This window comes from Scleropages formosus, chromosome 21, assembly GCF_900964775.1.
Source record: "Scleropages formosus chromosome 21, fSclFor1.1, whole genome shotgun sequence".
NCBI lineage: Eukaryota > Metazoa > Chordata > Actinopteri > Osteoglossiformes > Osteoglossidae > Scleropages > Scleropages formosus.
In genome coordinates this window covers 2765433-2792450 of record NC_041826.1, presented here as the reverse complement: position 1 = coordinate 2792450, position 27018 = coordinate 2765433, and the positions used below count along the sequence as shown (strand labels likewise).

The 27018-nt window shown below is 46.3% G+C and overlaps 1 protein-coding gene across 5 annotated transcripts in view; it reads right to left on the bottom strand.

The window, feature by feature from the left end:
• LOC108924224 (zinc finger E-box-binding homeobox 2-like) overlaps nt 1–27018 on the bottom strand; it is a 74445-nt gene that overhangs the window by 36872 nt on the left and 10555 nt on the right. The window contains exon 1 of one of the 5 annotated variants that reach the window (XM_029247400.1): nt 14712–14750. The exons of the other annotated variants lie outside the window; for them this stretch is intronic. The gene's annotated coding sequence lies outside the window, so the exon portion shown is untranslated. Of the gene's footprint in view, nt 1–14711; nt 14751–27018 lie in introns of those variants that run through there. 5 annotated transcript variants of the gene reach the window in all.

The window sequence follows — 27018 nt, the reverse complement described above, 5'->3', positions numbered from 1 at the left end:
AAATAATTCAAATGTTCAGGTGGAAATCCTTCCACTTTTCTCTCCTTTTGTAGACAAGTATGCCAACATTCCAAAAACCAAGAACCTCTCATAGAACATTCTTTAAAAGAACAACAATAATATATTCATGTATTAATGTATTATTTTCATTTATTAATAAAAAAGTATACATTGTTTTTTTTTTTTTTTTTTTAATTACATATGTATTTGATTTATTTATTTATTTTAAATTCCTCTGTGAAAGAGGAATCTACCTCCTTGCATGCTGCCATGATTAACCATTCTTCATGGTCTGAATATGTAACTGGTTAACAAATAAAATAACCAGTTACACAGAAATGCACAAAAAGTGAATAATACTGAAAAAGAGTGAAAGAAGAAAAGCCTAATATGACGGAAAGGAAGTGCTGTAATGGGAGAAGGTCACAGTTGGTTACCTCCCTGGTCCGCGAGCGTCAGAGCAAACTCGGTTCAGACTCGGGGTAAAAATGGCATTCTGAGTCAACACCCTCCTGGCCTTATGTCAGGTTTCAATATGCGGCCCAGGGGAGTTGGCCCTCCCTCTCGCAAATCTGTGGTGACACGCTCAGGATAACTCATCGCCCCGGATGCTTTTCCCCCCACTTCAGGTCGTCCTTTTTGGGGAAGAAAAGAAAAAATGATTAGAAACGTGTTAGGAAAACTGGGGCTGAGGCTGGGCCGAAGGAGGAAGGCAAGGCAGTCCCCCCCTACCCGTGCTCCCATGTCTAGGGCACCTCCATGGCTGTGCCATGAACAGATGTGGGCCTTCAGGACAGAGCCAAGAGGCCACGGGGACAAACAAGTGACATCAGCCTATTAAATGGAGGCCTGCTGTCAGAAATTTAAGACGCCTCACGACTGCCAGGCCCACACAGAGGAGGATTATTTTAGGAGATTTTACAGGTAGCGCAACCTCCAAATGGGCAAGCGAAAAAAATAACATGCTAAGCACACACCTTGCATCCGCACAAACCGAAGCGCTGTGTCGCTGGTATAATTTTGTTTGGCAAAACAAGAGCTGGCTGATATGAAACTCTTTAAAAAAATATCATTTTACTGCTTAATCTGTCACAGAGTTTATTGCTGACCCCTACAGCACCCCTTGCTCCCACTTTAGATGAACGGATAGTGTGATAATTTACTTCAGTTCAAGTAAAACTGAACAGCATAGGAGTTTTATTTATTGCCCTTAGTGACCAAAGAAAAAGAAAAATGAATAAAGCAGGCATACGCCACACAGGCCCAACCCCTCGGCCTCAACATGTTGCAATAGTTTGGACGCCCAGTGATGCAGCCGTTCCCACACCACCAAAGTGACGGGGCTGCAGCCAGCTCCGCCGCATCACTGTTTGCCCAGGAGTGTCTCAGGGAACAGACAGCCCCCACGCCTGCCATACCCCTAGGGACCATCACACACTCTGCAATGCGCACAGTTCCTTCAAAATCCAGCGGAATCTCGTGCAGCAGATGAGTACAGACGGACCATAGTGTGTGGGTTACTGTCCTGCTGATGTTCAGCATTTATGTCCACACCCCTGATCCTTTCCCTTGAAAGCCCGCCCCCTCCTCTTGAGACCTGTGCCTGAACCTTAAACATCTTCCAAGCCATTTTTTGTTCTCTTAATGGACAGCTGGAAGCATGTGACCGTGGATCTGGCCATCTCAGCTCAAAAGGCGTCCAGGAAAGCCTGTTTACCTCACGTCCATTCATGCAGCGTGGGCTGATATGCTTCTCTTGTGTTCGTCGGCTCTGCCTCATGAGAGCCACAGAACTCAGACGTGGAGCTTATGAGATCAGTATGCCTCAGCTGTGGTCTATTCCTGACGTGTAACTGCTTTTAAAATGTTTGAGAGCGCGGTTTTGCTGGTGTGTTTTTGTATGGTTTCCATCAGGGGAACGGTGTCTCTGTCGGGCTCGTTCTGTCATCTTACTGGGGCCCACCTACGTGGGGCCCTCGGTGGGAATGGGCAGGGACCACTGCAAACTGACCGAGGCCGAGCTGTTCTTTTCAGCAAGGAGGCCGACACAAAGAAGCACACTTTGTCCAGCAGTACAGAGGAAGGTCCAAGAAAAACTCACCATCACTCTTACCTCTTGAGTTTGCCTTTCAGATGACTGACAAAAATTCCAGACAATCCCTGCCCATAAGAAATGTTAGTGCAACCAGTGTCTTCGTGTCACACTTAAGGATTATCAAGACAAGTTAAACAAATATGATCATATTTATTGTAAGCACCTTGCTTGGGAGTGTCTTTTCGATTAGTGTTTCAATTCCCAGTTGATATCTGCCATTATTAATCCTTTTCCAAGGGCCACAGAGAAAAAGAAAAATGAGATTCAAGTGCAGTTTTGAAATGTTGAGCTACATTCCCAAAAGGAGGCCTCTTCTCCTTCACCCCCTTCCCCTTGAAGTGGGAAATTTTGAGGACAAGGACAGGATTTTTTTTTTTTTGGTTAAATAAACATGACCCTCGTGGATTCTTCCAAAGAACGCTGGCTGCCAGTTTTGAGAGACCCTTGTCGAGGATGTGCCCCCCAAACAAAAGGGACGAAGGGTTTTATGAGGCACAGGTCACCAATGATAGCACTCGGGCTAGCGGAGTGCCACTCACCGACACTCAGCAGCGCACCGCAGTGCAAACGCAGAATAAAGTCATGCTGTAAATGAGAAATTATAAGACAGAGCAGTACAAGTGTTCTTTCTGGTTCCCTCTCGGGGGAAGGAGGGGGTATGTGGAGTGGTACTGCCACGGGTGGGGGGTTAACTTGTACAGCAGTATTTGCAATCTTCCAAGGAAGACTTATGACACAGATAATAAATATACTCAAGCTTATAAATATTTTAGCTTGGCTACTCCCTCGGCTTAATGTGCTCTACTGGCTCTAATTAAGCATGCATCTGATAGATGCCACTACATAATGATGTACTGCTGTCTAGTGGGTTGACCAGAGGCGAAGCAGTTGTACAGCTAATACTAAAGCTAATACTACTACATCTACTACTGCTAATAGTAGTAAACCGCTCTCTCGTATGATAGGGTGTCATACAATGAAATACCGCAACATCTTATGAAAATTGTTTTCATAAAATGGACTTAATATTTAGTACAATGGCAATTTTAACAACTAATGAAATGGTCAGCCTGGACTGTCCAGCAGCAATGGGTAAAAAGCATTGTGGGACACGACCATGTTTTGTTTAACTGCCGCCACTCAAGGATGGGATGATGTAACAGCTGTAGCCAGTATTGGTCAAACAGAAGCCTAAAAAAAAGATATTTGGACTGCAAGAGTGTATTCTGTAAAAATTATTAGCACTGAGCTACTAACTCAGACAAACACACATAGACACACACGCAGTGTCTATAAATGCTCATCCCAAGCGGGGTCGCGGCGAACCGGAGCTTAACCAGGCAACACGGGGTGCGAGGCTGGAGGGGGAGGGAACACACCCAGGATGGGACACCAGTGCGTCGCAAGGCACCCCAAACCCACCAGAAAGCAGGGCCCGGCCAAACCCGCAGCAGCACCCGCGTCCCCCTGCACATAGACACAGAGACATACAAAAATGCCCCTGTCACAGAGTGTGTCGAATTACGCTGCTTTCCCTCTCTTCTTGATTAGGCAGAACTAGCTTTTCAGCAGTTAACGTATGTTAAGAGGCAGTATTATTTCAGTCCACCTATTTGTACACATCCTGCTAAATTTTGCAGTAGTGAAACTAGGTACGTGTTCTGCTGATGAGGTCAAATTGACTTTGCAAGACTTGCTTTGCCAAGCGCTACCGAAGCCACGGCATAATAAGGTTTACGGCAGCCAGAAACATCTCTGGCAGTCTGAACCTGAGACTTGTACAGCTCTGTGCTCCACCAAACATGTGCACCATAAAGGAGAAGTTAGAAATGCTGAACAAAGCCTCTTGAGCAAAAGACACACAGAGTCCACTTCTTCTAACCTCAGACATAACCATAACAGAAGCAGCTCTTGATCTATCAAGAAAAAAAATGTTGCTGAAATGGGTAGCTTATGGGGAACCTTATAATTTGCTCATGTCAAAGAAAGTTTGACGAAAGCTTACGAGTTTCAATCTTCCCGGAGTTTATGGTATTACTGGACCAGTGGCACAGTGGTCTGTGCTCACAATCCGGCGTGTACTAACCATCTGCTTCCATTACCAAGTATAAACGCTGACATAACCTAGCAGGAGAGTGAAAACATGCTGGATAAGAAGAGCCCACAGTGAACTGTGATCTTTACGTGTGACTGTTGAGCTGGTCCATTAACTAGGGTAGGCAAATAAATGTAGCACTGCAGAAGAGGAGCTCAAGAGGTGTATCAGTCTACCAACAGACCGATCCTTGGATGTGGACACCACTCCCTAGATGTCATGCGTGATGAGCCCTGCTTACCATACTGATCCACAGGCCAGCCACAGGTAGATCTGCTCCTCCACTATCTGATCAGCAAACATCTCAACCAAGTGCTCGTGTAACAGCCCTAATGAGGACATTATTGTGTTTACCTGAGATAAGACCAGGCTTGAGCAGATAAAGCCCACATAGGATCTGTTTGAACAAGCAGAGGTTTACATAGGTGGCCTGCCATTTACACCTCTGGCCCTTCTTACTGTTTATATGACAAATCAGGCTGCCACAAATCGATCAGCTGTAATACGACAATAAAGACACTGAGAAATGCAGCTGCAGTTGCAAGGAGGAAACAACACACACAGCCATGAAGACAGATACCATTTATTACTTTGGTTCCTTCAAGACGTCCAGTTTGTGCGCGACGATTCAATCTAAAAACTGCCTCTTAGGTGTGCTAATTGCTAACTGATATTTTCACTGGGAGCAACCCGAGTTTCGGCGTAGCAGTGAGAAGTGACCTGGTAAGCTCTCGCAGGGAAAAAAAGGTCACAGAGAAGTCCTTCATTTTATCATTCCCACTGTGTCAGTTCCCTTAGCGCTTCGCATTTTGGAGCTTCCCTCCAAAACGACGGGAGCGCAAACCGATCACTCGCTGACCAGGGTCTAGCTGAAGGTCACCAAGTCCAGGAGCTCCAACAGTCAAGACATCCACAGTTCTCTCACTTCAGTAAGAAGAACAATAAGTGGGGAACAAAGGACAAATACGCAGTTGTGACAAGGCGGGGGGGAAAGGTATCCTCTCCTGTCATTTTTATGTATTTACACTTCCCAAATCAAAGAGCTCTGTCCCCGGAGGCACCTATAATGTGGCAGATGTGTGTCTCCTGCATGTGACCTGAGACAGGCCCTGAGCAATCGCTGGATAATTTCTCGCTCGCATTCTACACCGCAGATCGCGGCGGCTTTCTGAGGTGAGGGGAACTGACAGCACCAACTCTCCAGGGCAGAACTTTCCAGTCAAGTGGATCAGCAGACTGAAAATCGCTTATGAATAGTCATTAGGCCTTCATTACAAACCCCTCACAACCCAGTTCTTCCCATGCAACCAAATGCCTTTTGTCATCTTCACAAGGTGCATCATTTAATTGCCAATTGATTTTTTTTTTTTTTTTTTCTAATATACGACAACATGTCACATACCAAAATGCAGCCTGGCTTCCCTTGGGACTGTGACACAATTAACTGTTTGCAACCTGGACGTCTGCAATATATTACTTTAAGGAAAATCCTCCCTCACTGACCCAGTTTTTACAATGATTACATTTAGATATAACCATTCCTTAAATGTGGCTTCCTGTTGAAATAATTGTGTGTTGAGATTTACTACATTTTGTGTGCACATAATGGAGGTGAGTCATGCTGCTCAGAATAGGTAACATACAAGTGTGTCCTTCCTCAGAGGCATCTGAGTGGCCGCTGTCAATTACATTGACAGATACAGTGTACCTACAAGCTTCGCCGTGAATGTAGGACAATCGCCCCGGTCGCAACAGAGTAAAGCCGTCAAAATGTTGCCGGGCTACATTTTTGTGACAGGTGAGCAGATAGCCTTTCCGAAATCCTCTTTCCGACATTCTCTCCCCTGTCGGCATGTTTGACACACCTCATGTTTGAGCTGAATGACCCCTGAGAGCGAAGGGAGCCCAAAACACACACACACACACACACACACACACACACACACACACAAACATGTCACTTTCCTCGCCTGTCCAAAACGGCAGGAATATCTGTCTTTCCAATGACTGCGAGCACATCTGTCTGGCTTTTTATGTTAAAGAATGTGACTGCGTCCTCTATGGTAACAACAGATCCAGATCAACGGTGCTATCAGTCAGGTGTGCTTCGCCACTTTGCCTCCCAGAGGATGAGTACTGAGCGAGCAGGCAAAAAAAAAATGCAATAAAATAAAATAAGTTACAAAACAATTGCATATTCCTTACCAGCCTGAGCCGGCGCGCATCACCCCCTTCAGATGCGGCAAATCGGGACAGCCCCCCACCCCCGCCCAAGCTCGAAACGCAGGCACGATTATCGAGTCGGCGCAGCCTTAATAAGCTGAATAATGAGGGAATTTCAGAAATGCCCAAGCGCTATTATAACTCAACAATGAGAGCGAGAAGTGAGTAAACCGGCACGGGGCAGGAGGTAGGAGTAGTGGACATAATGAGAGCAGTGTTGCAGTAATGCACTCTCCATTGTGCGCGCCCGTAAATGCCCGCTTCTCCGCTGTACACAGGCACGGCATTAAGCCTGCCTGAGATGTTCGAAGAATGCCGCTGTGGTTTCCTTATGCCCCCCGCCCCCCGCTCCCCGCCGTCCCCACACACTTTTTCCCGGGTGTCTGGCGGTGACAGACACCGGAGCCTGTGCTGCTTCTCCAAAGCGGACATTATACTGCAAGATGTGCTGCAGGTGCAACAGCCTCCCCAAAGCGCCCAAATTACACATTTATCCGCTAAGCGACAATTAAGGTCACTGGAATGATTGCGGGTTTTTAATCCAGCTCCAGCGAGGGACAGATCCACGTGTGGCGTGTCACTGTTTGGACTGTCGCCTCTTGTTGGGCTTGACCCCTACGCACCGTGTTTTCCCATAAACCCACGTGCCCTTTTAAAAAACGGGAAGCAGGGCATTGTGGGAGCCATTACCATATAGCATCTATGACAGTGAGATGGAGGTAACGTTGTACTTTTCTGGTTGAGTGTTTCTCGCAGCATTAAAAGCTTGGCATACGCATTTCTTTTGACAAAACGGCTCGTTTTAGAGCAGATTTCCTTGTTAAAACAGTGAACAAACATTTGCCTATTTTAAACTCCACAATTTTGCAAAATGTCAGAGTTGGACAAGAGCAGGAAGTTGCCTGACTAGACAGATTTTTTAAAGAACTTCTGCTATTGCATCATGACGCAGGTGCAGAACTTAACAGCGCAAAAGTGTGCTGTTTTCTCTTCCTTCCCCAAAAAGAAATAAACTATTCTCAGCAGTCATGTTCTTCTCGAACAAATGTACTGAGAGAAGCATCCCGCCCCGCTTTCATTTCGCTGGCTTCTTCTGGCATGGGCCACCACTGTCCAGGTGGACCCCATTTATGTATCATGTTTCAAACGTTGAGGGATGCAAACAGCCGAGCTGCACTCCTAGACACGGAAATGCCACCATCTGAGGCTGAAATGCAACGTTAATGTTGTGCGCTGTGTGGAGCGCAGAAGCTGAAGTAACATGGCCCCGGAAACTCCACAAGGCCCTTGTTGTAGATGTAAAACTGGACACAACGCAATTCAACCTGCCTCTCATTCATTCTGTTCTCCCCATTCTTGCACTTGTTTCCACAAAGCTATTGATTGCTACAGAAGAACAGAGATATTCCAATCACAGTAACAGCAGGCTATTATAAACTTGGAAAGACAAAGCACTACGTGTGCACCTCACAAAGAGCAATGGCCTCAAGTACAATCAAACCGGCATGACACCAAATTATCTGCGTTTCGATAAAGAGAGACGACACCTTGACGGATGCAACAGTCAGTCTAAAAGAGGTCACCATATGCACCGTGTGTACTTTCTGTCATTCCCAATAGCCAGAACTGCCGAGTGAAATGGTTACAGTTCCATGTTGATTCAAACAAATGTCCTCAGCGGATTTCCTCGGGAGGTGTGAGTGAAATGGATGGAACCACAGAAAAACACACCATCAACAAAAACCTGATTCAGAGAGGCACAGTGCATCACATCCAATAACGATTCTCACACCAAGATGCACTTTGACTTAATTAACTTATCACCAAAATGAATGGCTGCCCTCCCCATGATAAAATATGTTAGAACCTCTCTACTGAACTCCTATGCGTGTGTGTGTGTTTCTTCAGCTTCGCTGTCTTGCGCCTACTTCTTTTTGATGCATGTCAGCGCGAAGACAGAATCAAGATGACAAATCAAAGTGAGGCAACTGTCACTCCAAGCACAACATCCCATCTATTTGCACATATTCAGGGCTGTCTTATTTCAAGCAAATGCAAATAAATTGTGTACCAGCTTGGAAAAAAGAAAAAGGAAAAAAAAAACTCTTTTCACTACATAAGAACACAAGGCCAGTGTAGATGACTGTTATTTCATTTCCTGGAACTAACCAGGGAGGGTCCACCTATTTAACAGTGAAGTCCTCCAATGTCAAAGGTGTTTTGACTGTCATAAGGAGGAACCAGCATCAAAAACTGCGAAGGGAAGACTGACGTTACCCCTTGGCTTTGAAACTGCCAGTTGTTTTTTCCAAACATCAGTTCACCTACAAACAGTGTCGTAGTTGGCATCCTTTTGCATAGTTATGATCGTAATAAACCTTCAACCCTTGTCTCGAATGCAGAAGGATGACCTCAGCTCAAAAGAATAACATATGACCCACAATGTAGTCTCCAGAGAGCGGCTATGTTGACTTTTGAAACACCGCATTCCTTCAACCGCTTACAACCGGAAGAGCGCTGGGCTGTTCAACCATTTGGTGACTTAGCATGGAGCGGGGATAATGGACACTACCCTGCCTGCTCTCTAGGGGCTTCAATGGAACGCCCGTCTCAGGGGACAGACGTTACCAAAAGAAAGCCTTTTCTCAATGGGCGGGCTGACACCTGCCCCCGCGAGACTTGAGTAAATAATGGGAATGTAGGTAAAAATCAATGCCAGTTTGCATTTCCATCCCAGCCCATATTTGCCCATGAGCTACACATGCTCACACATTACGAGAGGTCTCCATAGACAGCAAACAATCAAACAAAGACTACAAACAGGTAAAACATGACCTGTTTTGTGCAGCATATGCAGAACAATAGCAAAAACACATTCGGTGGTGCCTTTCTCCACGCAATGCATTATGCAGCGTTTCAGAGCACTGATCAAAGCATCTGTTAGGATTTCAAGCCCCCATATGAAAGAAACACTACTGTGTATTTTTGTGATCAAAACAGCAGTGTGAACAGAGGAGCTCTTATTTAATCTAATTCAGAAGTAGTCTCTGGTGTCTCACCTACACACTGGGCCATATGCCTGCACCTTTTTGTAGTTTACTTCTGTTTGTTTGTTTAGCCCACACTTCACAGCTGAATACACACATAGATTAGGAGTTTCTGAGCAAACGGTCAAAAGTGGTTTAACTTTTACTGTATTTGTTTGTCTCAAGGAGGAGCGACGGGGGGAGAGTTGTGTATAAGCACAGGTATTTGTGTGTGTGTGTGTGTGTAGTGTGTGAGTGCCATATTCCTGAACTTGTGTACAAATATGGGAGGTAGGTACCCTCTGTGAGTGTGTGTGTGTGTGTGTGTGTGTGTGTGTGTGTGTCTGAGACTTTGTGCTTGCTCATGGCAGTGACAGCGGTGGGAGAGAGTTCCATGCAGGACAGAGGATCAAATATTGAAGGCCAACAAAAGGCAGTGTCATGGGGGCTCTTGGTCTCGGGCCCCAACTACTCCACCAGCAACATACCTCCCAAACCTCTCAAATCTGCACCCCCATCACACACACATACATAGTCTGTATTTCATGGACACACACACAAATACACAGTCTGTATTTAAGAAGCTCATTAAAAAGGACAGAACGTAACGTAGTGGTTAGAGCTATGAATTTTCGCTCAAAAGACCCAGATTCAAATCACCACTACTTCTGCAGTACCCTTGGAGAATGTACTTACCTTGAATTGATACAATAAAATCTACTCTGATGCATAAATCACTGTGAACAGCTTAACATTGTATGTCACTTTGGAGAAAAAATGTCAAATAAATCAATGTAAATCTAAATCAACACGGCACCAGAACCGTGCTCATGTTGTAAGGCCCACAACACAGAGATAGATGGTCAAGACTTTCCAAGCGTGACATTAACACTGCCCCAAACCCAGAAGGACAAATGGACTGAACAACTCCCAGCACCAACTGACAAGCCATGAGTGGAACTGCTGCTGAAACTTATGTCATGGTGTCAGGGCTCAGGCAGAGCCAGTGACCCACAGCGCTTGCTCCTGCCCTCTCACAGTACATCATCTCATGCTTGCTTCTGAGCTAGCATGAGCTCCACGCAGTTTCTCCTCAACTTTGAGGTCTGGCTTTCAAGCTGGAATGATGGAACTGCATGTGTTGTTACAGCTGGGAGCCCGAGCGATGTGCGACGATGAGCGACTGACTGATTAAGACCAGATGGGTGTGCGCACATAGGTGCGACAGAAATAGAAGCATGCTGTGGGCATTCCTGAGCACCCTGCCTTCCAGCGGTGGGAGAGGCAGCTAAACTGCATTGCTCCTTATTGTCCTCCTGGAGAACTTACACGCAAGACTTCAACCATCACCCACATTTGTGGAGAGGCCTAGCACTAAATTAGTTTGTAGGATGTAACTCAATCGCATACAACACACAGAGCATTCAGAGTCTCTAAAATAGCATGTAGGACGTTGAAAACCTTTCTCGGTTTCGCCTCTGGATTGATAAACTAATTCAGCTTGGTAAAATCGAGGGATTAACAAATGAAAATGAAAACCAGCCATGGTGTATCGGTTCACACATAATGCCATTGTAATTCCTTAATTGTATGCATTTAGTATTCCCACAGCGGTAACACTCAAGGTGCACTCCAAATAGTTTGTCAGGAGCGCTCATTTTTTTATTATTCTGGCAGGCCATCACGGCAATTAAGCACCTAAATTAGATATTGGCTTATCTTATTGTTGTATGTCATCAGTTTCAAAACCCCTGGGTAAATCCCACCTAAATCCAAGCTGAATACCTCACAGTCCACACACAGACCTCAGCGCTCAGGGTCGCACATGCAAAACGCCAGGGCAGTGTGACACCAGCCGTGCAATTAAGGGTGGCTGGGCTCTGGCTCGCTGCTAGCCTGGCGAGATAAGTCGCCTTTTTAAAAAGGCATGCGTTTGCCCAGTAATTCGGATCTCTGAAAGGTGCCATTATAGAAGGATGGGGACAGTTGTGAGGGAGGGTCAGAGAGCTGAAGCCAGTTCTGCAGCTCTCCAGTGGCCATCTCCTTCAAGCCTGATGTTTTATTTCACACACCGAGCCACAGCCTCAAGCCCCTACCTTCTCGTTATAAACTGTCTCGGGTTTCACCTTCGGGCGCCTGGCCACTGATCTCTGCTTGGCATTCCCAGCAGCTACATACAAATCTTGCCTCCAGGGCACTGGTGAAGCTGGACCCTTCTGTCCTTGCTCTGTCATACCCTGTTTCAAATGAGCTATCCTTTTTCCAAGACGACTGCAGTCCTTTCAGAGGAGATGTACATGTTTTGCGCTGGGCATGTGCAGAAAGGATCCAAACACCTTCTCCTTGCTGGGCTGGTTACTTCCAACCAGAAGTCAGACTAGCGACAGTTCTGCAAGTGATGAGGCCCATCTTACTGTGGCACCTCTGACACGTGTTTCTTCTCTCAGCTGAACCGTGGACTCAACGTGCATGTGCCTTGCACACTTTGGTTTTCAGCAAATTGACACATTTTCAAAATAGTACAGTACTTCAGAGTTTGTGGTGTAGGTGTTCAACTGCCATGTCTATTGAAGACAATGCTTTAACATTTAAGGCTTTTTTGACATCTCCATCGACAGTTATTGTCACTGTAGCCTTACAAATTGAAAAAAGAGGTCTTCCGTGTAATATTGTTGTCTTTTTATGCAAAGGCACGTCTGTTTCAGCATTTTAAGTCAAACCATTCCTGTAGGAATTTTCATTTTTTCAGTTTTTTCTTAGCACAATGTCTGCATTGAGACTCACTGCAGCCAAGAAGACAGGTAAAACCACTTCTTCTGAGGTTTTGTCTAAGGTAAGTATAATACGAGGCTCCCCAAGAGATAGTACCTTTTACCTTTCAAGTGAAATGGTGAAATGGTAGAAGTAGCCTTGAAAAGATGTGTGATACCGCCCTTCAGTCCCTTATGACATTCGTCAACGCCTTATTTCAGATGCCGAAATGTGAAATCTATATACTGTCATAGTTATGCTTTTCTTCCTCATTACAGGTTCCATTTTGTGAATCATTACTGCTTACTCAAGGGAACCCACCCTGTGCTCCGTAGTGCTAGTCGGAAGTGCTTCCTCGCGGATGGAAAAATTCATTTCAATATATTTACCTCTATGAATACATTTTTGTATGGAACAATAATAAAAAAATCATGGAATTCTGTTCATGAATGCATGCCCAGCTGCCTGATGTTAGTTGGAAGCCCTAGCAAACATTAGAAAGGGAAATTGCACTCAGCAGGAAGAGAAATCATTGTGTTACCCCAGGTGAAAAATATTGTTGCTTTGCTTAAAAGTGCATGCAAGGCAAGCCACATTATTAGAATGTTTAAATATTAATTCTTCGGCTGGGTAGTAAAGATGATCAAGTGGCAGTGTCAACTGCTTCATTTTTCTTCGAAAAAAAGAAAAAAAAAACATTTTTCCAAGAAACTTTAGTATTAGTTACCAAGCAAATAAACAACTCTTTCTCAAATGTGTTTCAACACCACAAGCATGTATAGATATGTAGGGCTTTTCTATGGGAATTAAAAAAATAAAAAAATAAAAACAATTAAAGGATCCCCCCCATCAAAAGCAGACAATTCAAACCATGCAAATTAAAACTGATCTGTGGAGCTGATTCTTGCCTTTTCCAACCTGAGCTTTTCCAACCTTGCCCCATTACAACATACTCTTCAAATAAGAGATTAAGGTATTCAGTATCAATATAATGTCTTGCCTTCATCCTTTAAAGACCCAGTCACTTTAAAGCCTTTCAGTTCTTTCTTGTTGCAAAAGACATATAAACAGACAAGGGTTTAAAGGTTTAGACATACCAAGCCGAAATGTTATTTTAATGGATCTTTTTCTGGCAATCAGGTAAAGGGAAAAGGAGTTCTTTTTCTTTTTTTTTTTTGCATGTCAAGCTCAGTCAAAGTCAGTGGTTTTGAGAGGGATATTAAGGATCTAAGCTGTAAAACACTTGGGGAGTCTTAAGAGCGAAGCAGACAGATAGAGAGTGAGAGGGAATGAGAGGGATGCTGGGAGAGAAAAGCGCACGAGAGAGAGAGAGAGAGAGAGAGAGACAGAGATGTTGAGAGTAGGAGCTCCAGCTCCTGCCAGTCACCCACGGCTGCTCTGCCAGCGCTCCTCACCTGAGACAGATTGCGACGAATGTTCGACCCGCTCATGCGCGAGAAGCAATACACAAGTTCAGTGTAAAGCCACTTTAAAAGCTCATCAGGCGCATACTTGGCTTGTAGGAAATACCTAATTCATGACGGAGCAGCCGGGGCCTAGGTAATTACTCGAATCAAGGTGGCCTCGGAAATGTTTAAATCTACAAGGACGCCGAGAGCATGAATAATGCAATATAATTTGCATCTAAATTTTTTAAGTGTTCTTTATTCAAAAAACGAAAATGCGGCTTCGATTAAAGTTTGATGAGTGAAAGCTGAGAGCGGGCTGCCTGCTGTGAAAAGCTACTTATTTGTAGAAATTATTTAAAATAGTGATAAAGGCAGCAGCACAGGAAGGAGGCCAGGAGAAATGCCAATAGATAGTAATTAAGAGAGAGGCGACGTCAAGGTCCGCCGTGTAAAGAGGCAGCGCTGGCCGGCCTGGGCCGTGTTCCGACGGGGCCTTTTTTTGGGACGGTCTGCGTGCTTCGAAACAAATGGCAAACACGCATGTCCGTGTGAGACTGTAGACTGCAGCAAGCCGGTGTGCTTCAAATAACCCCAGTCTTCGCTCTTTCAAACCTTTCAATTTACGCATTCCCCGTACACCCGTACGCCTTCTTTCGGAACTTCCCATAGAAAGTGCTTCCTACATTTTTTATATTCACACCGTTTCTAGCAACTTTTTTTTTTTTTTTTGTGAGTGCTTGGCGAACTATGCGAAAAGTTAAATGTTTCTTCACACCACAAAACACTGCTGCTCACGAAATTTTTGGCCTACCTTGCCTCCCCACAAAACTTTAAATTACTGCAAAGTGACTGAAGGTTGCGTAATATATCAATTACACCTCCCGGACAACCGACATTTTGGGTCCTGGTTTATTTGGACCACAGAGAGATGTCAGGAATTCACTTACAGTCAAAAACGAGAGGAGAAAATAACATGCATGTGCTTCTAGCACATTCTGTCCCAAAGCGGGACAAATCCTGAGCGACAACACTCAACGACTCTTTCGGTGGAAACCGACCTCAGGACAACCTGGAAGCACTGCGATGGACAATACAAATCAAACTTTCCTTACCTGCTTCCGAAGTCAGCAACAGCCACGCAAAGGCCCACCGCACCGGAAAGAGAAAGAAACATGATTCCCATTAATTTGAATTCATTGTACTTTCCCCTCTCTGAGAAACCTGACAACTAAAACACGTACAGTACGTATCACTGAAATGCATTCATTCCTCCAGACACACTCCCATGCCGAAAATAAACACGAACAAATGTATCTTGCTTGTGACCTCAGGTTTCTCACCTTCTGTTTCATATGTCTCAGTTGCCACTATCGGGATCCTCGGCTAAGAGTGTAACGTTACTATAAGCAAGTAATTTAATTATAAAAATCTGAATTCCTCTTTCATACAAACCGGCGATGCTGCCCCTAAACAATTGTTTGCGTTGCATGTATTGATTTTGAAGGCAAATAATAAAAGTCCCCTGTTGACACAGCTTCTTTCCGGTCTATTGCACGTATATAAGTAACGTGTTAATTACCGCTGTCTGGTAAAGCTTGACTCATTTGGGCTATTTGCATGTAACCTAGATTCCGAGTCGAACAGGACCGTGCGGTTTACTGCTACACGCTTTCATCGCAGAAATCAATACAATTCATCCAGCACACCACGCCTATATTAAAAGATTAAAATACACACAAACATATTGTACCTGTGTTTTGCTACCACTCAGGGTTTCTTTCACTTTAACACAGAAAAATGCTGCGCGGCCTAAACGAACACAGTACATGGGACACAATGCGCCGTTTTTTGTGCCCTTCCCTCTGCTAAGGTTGTCATTAAACAAACGGCACGTCGGCAACTTCTCAGGCAGCCAGCAGCCCAGATGCAGGGCGACCGTTTGGAGGTGGAGGAGACAAAGGACTTTCCCCAGGGTGGACCCCCTACCCAGTGGGTCACCTATGGTTGCCACGGCGCCCCTTTTCCCACGGTAACCCCAGGGGCTCATTTGCATGGGGCTGCCGTTTGGGACGATTATTTTCAGGTGAGCTGGTTTGTATGGACGTAGCATAGACCCCGGGGCTCCCTCGATCCTGTCCCTAATTGCAGCCGACTGGCACCAGACACAATCGGCCCCTTGATTTAGCCAACCGTCCCCCTGGCCGGCCCGGGCTGACCCCGCGCGGGGCAAATCATCTCGCAGCAGCTGGCCGAGGTAAACGGGAGGGGGTAATCTCAATGCAGGGAGGACACAGAGGAAGCCCCCTCTTTCTTTCTCCTTTTCAAACGCCACTCGTGAAAAAGAAATGCGTGGCGGCACGGCAGAAAAAGAGCCCCATAAATCCGCCCAGTTTTGTGAGTGTTTTATATGAGCTGATATAAAGGGTCTCCCGTTGGTAATGGAGCACAGGAAATGATCACATGACAGCTGACTTCACTGTGTATTCATAGTGACTCAGTAACACCCCAGTCCATTGAGGACCTCCAGATATGATCCTAAAACAGTGGCACGGAGCAACCCAGCCATTTGTGGCCCAGTGTCCTGAAGAACAATACACAGCAACCAGGTAAATTTCGGGGACAGAGGCAGGAATTGCCACTGTGCATCTCTAATATAATCGCTAGCATCTGGGCCTTTCCCTCTGTAGCACTGGGCGGCCACCAGTGCTCGGCGTTCACCACACACCAGCGTAATTATCGTGCATCCGAAACGGAGGGCGTAATCGCCAACTCTGATTAAAGGGAACGGAGAGCAAGCGAAGCGTCCCATGCAAGTGTTTAGAGTAAGGGGCACACCTCAGAGTTGAAAGGGGCCCTCCGAAAGTGTGGCTTGGTGGGGGTGAGGTAGCAAATGACGAGAGACTGACTGTTCATGATGCAGCAGAGTGCTTTCTGCTCTACGGCTATATTTTTCAGTTGCCCCCAAAATATGGAATGAGCTCTCTTTGTCCCTCAGACCTGCTGAATCCCTCCCAGCATTCAGGATGGGTCTCAGAAATCACCTCTTTTGAATCCATTTCCCTCCAGAGCTCATGCCACCTCTGTAAGTTTGTCCTTCACCACCTGCTCCTTTATAAAAAAAAGCTGAGCAAAAAAGCTGTGTTTAATAATCATTAAGCCCCCTGTCTGCTGCCACTTTGGAGACAAGCGTCTGGAAAGTGCACGAATGAAAAGGTAAACTTCCTGCGGCTCTTGGACTGACTGGCCTCCTCCATGGAAAGCAGTGAGAAAGAGTTAAATGTGAGCATCAGTCATGCTTCACGGAGGTTTTCAATCTGCCGGCGTGTCAGAACACCGTGCATCCTGTGCAGCGTCCATTTGAACTTCCCTTGAGAGGCTTCTCGACACACCAAAGACGCATCTCGTGTGACACACTCGCATTTTTTACGGAACGTATGGCTGATCTAGAGCCGAGGCGAATAAAAAAAAAAAAAAAAAACTCGGAAGGCAAGTACCCTTAACGCGGAGCTGCTTCCAAGCACGTTGGTACGGCGCTTTGAGTTGATTTCGAGAACTCGCCCGAGCCTCTGTCAGACACCTGCTACATCCAACCGTTACCAGTCCATCGCTTTTCACAGCCCTGAAAGTTTCTGTGTGTCACACAGTGTAGTCATCTCCCGTGGCCAAATTTCGGTAGCGTGGGGACCAACGTACAGTGTCGTGCGAGGACATCCAAATCAGCGTGCCCTTTCTATATAAATAAATAAATTAATTAATTAACTGAAAACCTTTGAAATGCGAGAGGAGCCATTTGGGAAGACACAGAGCAAACACCTGCACGGTCCACCTCGCTGGGACAGCCATTTCCCCCAGACTTCCTGAAATTAATCAAAGAAAAAACGGCGGCGGCAGAAACGGCCCTCCCCTCCACTTTATTTCATTTATACATTACAAGGAAGACACTATTATATATGATCAATTTGTGCTGTTCTTTAGCCGAGGCGTGCTCGGCGGTGAGCGGCGGATGTCGGAGCAGTTGTAATTACGTTCTAGCCGGGCAGTCATCCGTTTCCTTTCAGAAAAACGTACGGGATTCTTAATGACGCCGCTCATTTGGCCGCGCGGCAGCGGCGACGGCACAACGCAAACAGGGCCGCGTCTGTTTACACAGGAACACCTGCTTAGCATTGATAGCAGATGTCAGTCAGTCAGACAGAACAAGGAGAAGAAGCAAAATGGAATTAAAAATGCAGGCATCACCAACTTCGTATTATAGACCGCACTGAAGATGAACTGCGGTAATGGTAAAAATGGGTGACAAACGGCAGCTAACGAGGCACAGTAATTGTGCTTCTTGGGCTCCGCCTCCAACGCCCCCCCCCCACTCCCACCACCGCCCCCCGGTTTATCCCACCTGCCTCGAATGAGGGCAGAAAGGCAGCAGACATGATGCGATTTGACTGTGAAATTCAGAACCCTGATCCCCCTCCTCCCAAGGAGGCATCCATGTGTCTTATATTTCTATCCGTTTGCATCAGTATTTACTGCATAATTCATTTACATTGTACCATCGGTGGGTAATTAAATCTTGCCAGGGTTGTAGCTGTATTTAAATGAAATGTGAATATTCAAGTGATGAAAATGTGAAACGCCGCTAATCTAGTTTCCCGTCTCTTATAAATAGATGGCTATGGGCAAGCTCTGAACCACCACATTGTTCGCCTCGGTTACAGCAAACAGTTTATTTTAAGTATACTTATCATAAGACAACAAGCGCATTGACAAGCATATTTTTGCCAGATTGAAGTGAATGGACATAGATATGTAATGAGGGCAGCCCCTTCCCACCTTCATTTACTTTGGAGCCCTTTCTCTGTGCAGCAGATTGATATACGTATATAAATATATAGAGTGATGCCGTGTCTTTAATGCCCATCTGGCCTGAAGATGTAATAAAATTGACATATTGATTCCTTTGAATTTACGAATGCCTGTTTCATAAACTCCATTTCCAAAGCTTGGGCCTCTATAGAGCGCGGCCATTTTCCCCCCCAAATGGATCAATTATGGGCCCACGTAATCCTGTTACCTGTGAAATCCACGCATACTTCTCCCATTCGCGGCGCTTCCCAGCCGCTCCGGCGAAACATTACGGGCAAATAAACAAACTCAAGGTTTTCACTTACACCACACATTGTTTCTTTACCGTGTCTTAGAAACTGAAGAGCAGGGTTCCCCAAGGGCTTTTCATAAATAATCTATTGTATATAGTATGTCTTTCTCCATGTCCCTGTGTGTGGTGTGTGCATGTTCTGACGCGTGCGTGCGTGCGTGCGTGCGTGCGTGTGTGTGTGTTGCTGTGCACAAAGAGATGTGCATTTGCTGTAATGTTAATTGACTGAAGCATTGATAACCCACGTCAGGGACAGGGTTTGAGTCCTCGTAGTGAATGCGGTGCCCCATTCTCATCCCTGAACCCATTACATCACCCAACCCCCGCCCCCACTTAGCCCCCTTATCCCTTTCCCACTCCCCTCTACACACACCCACACACACACTTTATTTCACAGTCCCTAAAAGCCTCTTCCAGGTCCCTAAGTGGCTATAACTGTATATACGGCCAAAACAGTGCTTTTGAGGCACACACGGAGAACACGTAGACATGATATCTCGATCTCCAGGAACAGGCCGTGTTTACGCAATGCTGCTTCCTATCAGATTGAACAAAGGGTGGAGAGGAGTACCCCACCTCGGCCCGCTTGGCCGCACAGCCCTGATGAAATTAGATGTAACCAGGTGGGCATAATGCGGTGCCGTGGACGACGGCGTTGCAGCCGGTTGGGGCTCCCTTGTTCTCCACACTCCAGCGGGTCACGTCGGCTTTGGCGGCACCACCCTTCCACTCAGCAATCCGTCTCACGAGGGTTCACCGAACTCTGAACTACCTCGTCGGACAGCGGGCAGACCTGTTTGCCACAACGCCCCGGTAAATCATGAAACAAAATAAAAACAACGTAATGAAGGGATGTGCCAGGGAGAGGAGGGGCGGGTGGAAGGAGGCTGGCGGCTCCCCACAATCAGGCCCGCACACCCCTGGTGCTCCGTGAGAGGCCCTTGCAAGATAAATGGCTGCACGTTAACCGCGTTTGACATGCTCCACAAAAGCAGGCACCTTGCCCCCCCTCCCCAATGCAGCCGTGGCTCAGGGAGGGGGGCAAGAAAACATGTCCAGCATGCAGGAAAAGCTCAACAATTTGTCACGTAGCTGTAAAAGTTTGGGCCTTTGTGGCTGCCTGGAGAGGGTCGTCTGAGTGCACGGGGGGGCGGGTCTCCATGGGGGGTGGAGAGGGGGGTGGGGGCGTGGGTTGGTACATTAAGACAGCTCCCTCACCGCGCTGGACGGCTGCCGGAGCGCGGACTGCAGTGAGACCCGCGCGGTTCGGTCACCCTGATTCTTCGACGGCTCATTTCCATTCCCATTTGCTTACGTTACACAACAGAAGTGGGCAAAACGTACGGTTTTTCCTGGCAGCGTTCTTCACCCTAGAGCTTCCCACTCTGTCCAGAAACACACCGAACATGAGAGGCCCGCTGTCCGCTTTCTAATTTTCATCACATGTGACACACAAATGAACACGCACATCTGAAGTGGAAAAAATGGGCCCTTTTATAACCCGAACCTGGGTGCGAGTGCAGACCTGGATCTGAATCCTAGTCTGTCACACAGTCATGTACATAAAGCAAACATCCACTTGGCCTCATTCATTCATTCATTCATTCATTCATTCATGTTTAATTTTAAAACACGTTTACATATCACTTTGGTAGCACTGGATAAATTCCAAAGTATCCCGGTAAAATCACTTAACCCTTAAAAACATTACTTTTTTTCGTAAAACCATGCATCGCTCTTTTTTAAACTAAAACCGTGCATTTAATTTTCCTTTCAATATAAATATTAATCACATTAAAGACTTTTGTCTTTATGCTCTGCAAAGCACTGTTTCGCTAAGCGATTTTTTTGATATTTTGATATCCACGACGGGAAATGACATGGCATTAATACACATTGGGTGAACAAAATGCATTTTTAAATGGCATGATCGCATATCCTGGTACGCATTAATGAAATTCTTTGAAGTCTGAAACATTTGGCTCCATCTAATGCTGGCGCTGACTTAATCAGGGCAGTCTGATGATGAACACTACATTAATTAAAACACGATACATTTGGAGGTGCGAGCCATCAGCGTCGAATCGGGCCTCCTCGTCAGACGAGCCCCAAAATGTGACAGGGAGCCGGGCTACGGGGCGAGAGCTTCATTAAAAAGAAGCATCGCTGCCGAAGCGCCCCTCCGTCGTCTCCATATGCTGCTCCGAGGGCTAGCGGAAGAGGGCACCGTTAAGGACGACAGCGCCACGGCAGCAGTGCTCCCACTCTTCCTCTAATAAAGCCAGGTGCTCGCCACGCTCCGCCTCCCACCTGTGACCTCCGGCCCGCCATCAGCCACCAAACGAATGCGAAACCTGCCGCTGAACTTCCAGAGCAACTCCACTGGCGTTATGGGACAAGGGCGAAGCAGAACGGCGCGGCGGCGGACGGACTTTTCCGCCCACCTCACCTCGCCCGCCCCTGAAATTAACACCGATTCTCGCAGGCTATTTCTCAGTTTCTGACGCTAATTGCGTTTTTTTTTTCCCCCTTTTACTTTTAAATTCCGTACCACCTGTTTAGAGGAAGACATCCAAGCCGGCATTGCTGCATTTAATCACAATTTTAATTAACCACCCCGTAGATGTGAAAAAGAAGCAATTATAATACAGATGAATGATGATTTTTTTTTTTTTTCCACATTAAACTGTTTTGTTTCTTCGTTATGTTGATTGCATAAATACGGGCAAAGCGGCCTACAATTTCTGTCTATTGTAATTTTGTAATTGTTTTGCTAAAAACGTTACAGACTGACTCCAGTTCGTCTATTTATAAATTGCTTAATTTTGTTAACCCTGTAATTGCTTTTATACATCTATGTAATAATTTCCATTCAGACTTCTGTGATTGTCCCATTTTTTCCAACAATGAACAGCAAATAAGAGAGAAAGGCTGGTAACAGTGTGGTAAACAAACATAGAAAGAGGCAGTTAATTGTTGGTTAAATTACTGTGATGTCAGAATTTGACCTAAAGGCAAAAAACATCTGTTGGAGACATTTTGTCTGTGGTGAGCTGCTTTCAGAACTTGAATTTGACTCGAAAAAGTTACATTGTTCTTAAGTGTAAAAAATGAGTTGAGCAATAATAGGCGATGCAAGGCACACCAACAGTGTCGTAACAGTTGCACTATGATACACAGCGAAACAGGGCAGTATGGTGGCTCAGCAAGTAGTGCTGGTGCCCTTTGGCCCTGGGTTCAAACCTGGCTCAGTCTGTGTGGAATTTGCATGCTCTCTATGTGTTCACGTCTGTTTCTTCCCACGGTCCAAAGTTGTGTTGAAGCTGTGTTGGGGAATCCAAAATTCCCTGTGTGTGTTTACGTGTTACGTCGGTCTAGTGCGTAAATGGGTGAATGACTGTAGGTGGTTTAGAGTAGATTTAACACGGTAAGTCACCTTGAATAAAGGTGTTGGCTAAATATCAGTTAACAATCATTTTGTGCCTCTTTGAGGAAACACATCTGCTAAATGAATAAATATGACCGTAGATTGTTCTTACGGAAGTGTGAGAGGATAACTGTTGGGATAAACGAAGCCAAATAGAGAGCTCCACTGCACAGTCATTTAAAATGGGATCTTAAACTTTTACTGCTGTTTTTACCTCGCGTTCAAATCGGAACATCTCTACACAGAAGGTCCTGTTCTGAGCAGACGTGCGTATGTGTGTTCGACGGTTCGACCACACTGCCGCAGGAGAACAGCATCGTCTTCGCCTCAGCCTCAACAAACCTTTTAAGAAAATCAAAGTGGCTCACTCCCGACTCGTATTTTTCAATTTAGCATACCGTTGCAAACAGAATCACAAATGGGTACTAGAGGAGCGCGCTCATAATCTTTAAAGGGCCGTAAAAACATCATTGGATTTGAAGACGACTCCTGTAGACCGAAGGACTTTACAGGCCTCAGTCTCCACGGTTTGCATTTATATTAACGTCCCTGGCTGGCTCGCTACATTACTCTAAAGTCTGTCCATTCTGCCGTTCGAGAACCACCCAGACACGTGCTATCGGATGTTCTATAAATATCCTTTCCGCCGCTCTTCCTGCTACTGTGGCTCTCTCAGGCCTCCTCCATACGTAAATGTCTGAGATGCTCCTCACTTTCCCGGGTGAGTGTGTTTCTACGTGGTTGTGTGTGCTTGAGAGATTAACAGGGCGGAGCACTTCTGACATCTGACAGGAAGTGAGATAGCAGGCCTGGCGTCCCCTAACCTGGCTGCCAGCGGTGTCTAGGGCGACCCTAAGGCACCTTCCAGCAAAAAGCCGCGGTAGTTCACACACGGGACTCCGCCCAACGTAAACCTGACAGCCTTTCCGTAAGAGCCTTACGTGTCCAGACACTACGCACGTTGTTTTCAGCTGGATTGATACTGAACATAAAAAAGCTCCAGCTGTATCCCCTCCACTGACCACAACAACTGATATGTGCGGAATTCGAGGGATCACAGAACATCATTAGTAGGAAAAAATATGCTTGCTTCTCATGTTACGAATGTTCAAGGTACGGATTTTTGAAGATACAAACGCTTTCGAGTTTATTTCTTTCTGTCTTATTTATTCACTTTTCGATTTTCAAAAATGTGTTTGTCCTGGACCGGACGTCACCTGCACTTGTTAGCACTCAGGGAATGGCACGCAAACAATGTGTGTGTTGAACTAGGTTAATTCAACTCCCTTCCACTGTGCTTAGAGCCCATGTGTGGTGTTCCACAGCGCTAGAAATTAATAACAAGACTTTTCCGGAACCAACTCAGCAAATAAATCAAGGTGTATCCAAAGCATAACACCTTCGTTGATCCTGCACATAATAATGCAAACTGCAAGTGGCCAGATACTGACAAATGCTTATGTGATCAGTCAGCAAATGGTCCTAAAAGGAGGTTGTGGTGTTCTGTTTTTTTCATAATTTTAAGTAAACATATTTGAATATTGTTTCAAGTCAAGGTAATAAAATAAAATCTCTGGGTGTATGCTATATACCCTGTGCTTCCAGGATAGGCTCTGGATCACCGCAAACCAGCACAGGATGGCAGGTTCATGAAAACGAAAAAAAAGAAATGAAAGTCTTATAGAATTTTTGTCCGTTATAACTTATCTGAGTTTCAGGCACTCATTTCAGTTGCCTTTACACACATACACAAATGCACATGAACACACAGAGATATATGACTCTTTTGAAAAAAGAGCCGCCATATGAAAATTAGCTCTGATGACTAGGAATAAACAGAGCATTAAATCCTGCAAAACTGTGACAAGGCCAATATGCTCCCAGACAATGGTGGCCAACTCTCTGCAGTCCTTTGTTCCCAGCTTAACAAAACTCCGCCGTCGCTCCACTTTAACTCAGTGGTGACTGTCGGACGCACATCAGCTTGTCACGCTGGGCCACTGCATGCAAAACTTCCTGGGAAGAAAGGGAGGATCTAACCAGGAGCACAGCGCACTTCGCCAGGGGTCTGCAGCTAACACCCAGGGAAACAGGGGAGCGGTAGTTTGAGACCCAGTGCAATCCCAAAGCTAGGATAGGGGTCAGAGGTGTATATGGCGCACATCACGCCCACATACAGGTGCATGAGTGAGCAGACACATACACGGACACAAACGCTTCCACCCTGAAACATCAACACAATATCCATAGCTGCATGTGCTTTTGGGTTCCAGCCAAAGCAAAGACATTCACTGCACTGAACTACATGTTACAGTGCATACATCACACAGGGAAAGAGCCAGGGCGCATTCAGAGCCTCCGGCACCCCGACAGTCCCTGTTGATCCAGGAAAAAGAGCTTCTTTCAGAGGGCAGGGAGAGCAGGATGCTGTGCCCCGTCCCGCTAACTTTGCGCCCATTACCCCTGTGACCCGAGTCGCCCTGAGGCCCGATGTGGCTCTTCAGCTCCACTGCCGTCACCTCGCTGCCTGCCCCCCCCTTCCCCCCCCCCGGCCCCCGCCCTGACCCAGCCCAGCCCTGTCAGGATCAGTCCTGCCAATTCCAACTTGAAGCCTGACTGGGCTGATTTGACGCACGACACCTCGGGGGGCAGGGGGGAGACAGTCCTGAAACTGATGAACAGTTGTGTCAAGTCGATTTTGCACCGTTGGGAAAAGGTAACCTCTGCGTCAAGAGGAGAGGAAAAAAAGAAATGAGGCAAGGTTAAAGAGATGGCGAGGCTGTGCACATGTACGGGCGTCTGCCCCCTCAGCCCCTCGCCTTGCCCTCACCCCCCCAGAAAATGTAACTGTCAGTCGAAGTACTAATTGTAGACGTGCCAAGCTGCCATTACAATAAAATCGGCGGCAGTGCGGACATTAACTGTGGCTGTCTCATTTGTGAGACTGCTGAAAAGGTAGCATAAATGAATATTTCATTACTTTAATTACTAAGGAATACTCCTTTCCGCCTGTCTCCGAATGAGTGCTGCTGTAACTAATTATGAGCACAACCCACTAAAACATGAAGTAGTAATAACACAGGAAATTCTCCGATTGCCACTTCGTGAGCTGCCGTGAGAGCTGAGGAATAAAATCCACACGTGTACACTTTATAAAGCAGAGTGGTGGACTTGTGAAAAAGTGCATGTTCCGAAAACGGCGAGAACGTAACTTGCCACAAACCTGTGTTTTCCTTCAAGGCTTTGATGCTTTCAGGCGCCTGAATCGTGAAGTAAAATTAGATTAATCTCAAACTCAATGACTAATAACTGCCCAGCTTCATCCTTACAGCTGAGCTATGACAATGCATTTATTAAAGCCCAACAATCGAATCAATGTATTATTATTATTATTATTATTATTATTATTATTATTATCACGTCCAAGAAGAGAGCCCAATGCTAAAGGCATGCTAAATGGAAAGCGCTACCCTGGGGCCATTGATGAACCCTTTGATGAACATGTCCATTCTAATGTCTGCTAAGAGGGAGGGCAGGCTAATGGATGCATAGTTCATCTCAGGAATGGTGGATTGAGGAGCTCCGCAGACAGCCAGACCGTCCTCCCTCACGGCGAGAAGCACGCTCTGGCAGAGCCAGGCCAACTCACGGCCCACAGGTGAAGGGGTCTGGAGACCGCGGGAGCCCAACACGGCATGGAAAAGGCTTGGGGCGGGCTGTCGCTGCGATTACGCTGCCGCTACCTGAGGAGGTGTGTGTTTGACATTTGCGTCTGACAGCGGAGGGACGCAGCCCGTTCCGCCCCGCTCCCTGCCCAGTCAGGTCCGATTAGCACGTGAGTCCGCCTTGCCGAGCTTCACACACCGTCGCCGCCCGTGTCCTACTCCGTAGCTGACATTTAGGGAGGCGGCAAATCGCTTCTTCCGTGGCCCCCGCTGCGCTTGCCAGTCCGTCGAATGGAGACGCTCCTGGGTTTGTTTCTTACTGAAGGTTAAACACGTTTTTAAACAGCTGAGTGAGTGCGTTGACGGCGTGCTTCCCTGGCGGTTCAGGGCCTCCACGATTACTGATGCGATGTCAGCGATGCTCCATGGACTAAACAACACTGCTTAAGTTCATTGACTCTCCTTAACAATCGCCTTAAACCCTTTCGACACTGCACCTCAGAGCGTGTCCATGCTACGTGAGGGCAGATGACGGAAACTGAACCGGACACGGAGAGTGTTTTTCACAGCCCGAGACAGGTAGCAGCACAAAAACATGCCAACATGCCCATTACAAGTCAGCGAAAGTGTAATGAGATAATGAGAACAAGTTGCAGCCTGGTCCTGCTCAGGTCAGCAGCAGGTGATGTCCGTGGCACCCATGGCAGCAGGCGTTCGCCCACATTCCCAGACGCCATGATGCTTTAATCTGCCAGTCTACTATTGATTGTCCTACGCACCCATGACCTTGCCCACAGTGGTCTTCCACCCTGTGATGAAACACACATCCCAGCATGCCTCGCAGTACGCACACGTTCCAACACCAGCCCACATGTGTCAGAGGGTCCGGACCATTATATTAAGGGCTGCAACTTCTTTTCACCAAAACCGAAAAAGGAAATGTTGGTCTCTTTCAGTCGAAATGTGGAGGTAAGAACCCTGTTTCTCTAATGCTATGACAAATTATGGATTGTTTTTTGAGACCATTCTTTTCTTGTTTCTCTTTTTCCCACAACTCAAGAGTGGGAAACTCCTGTTGCAGCCAGGACCTCATCTCTTAGCTGACCTTGCAAAATCTGTGCCAACTCGGCTAAGCAGGAGAGTGATGCTGCACATGCAATAGGCCATCACAGCAC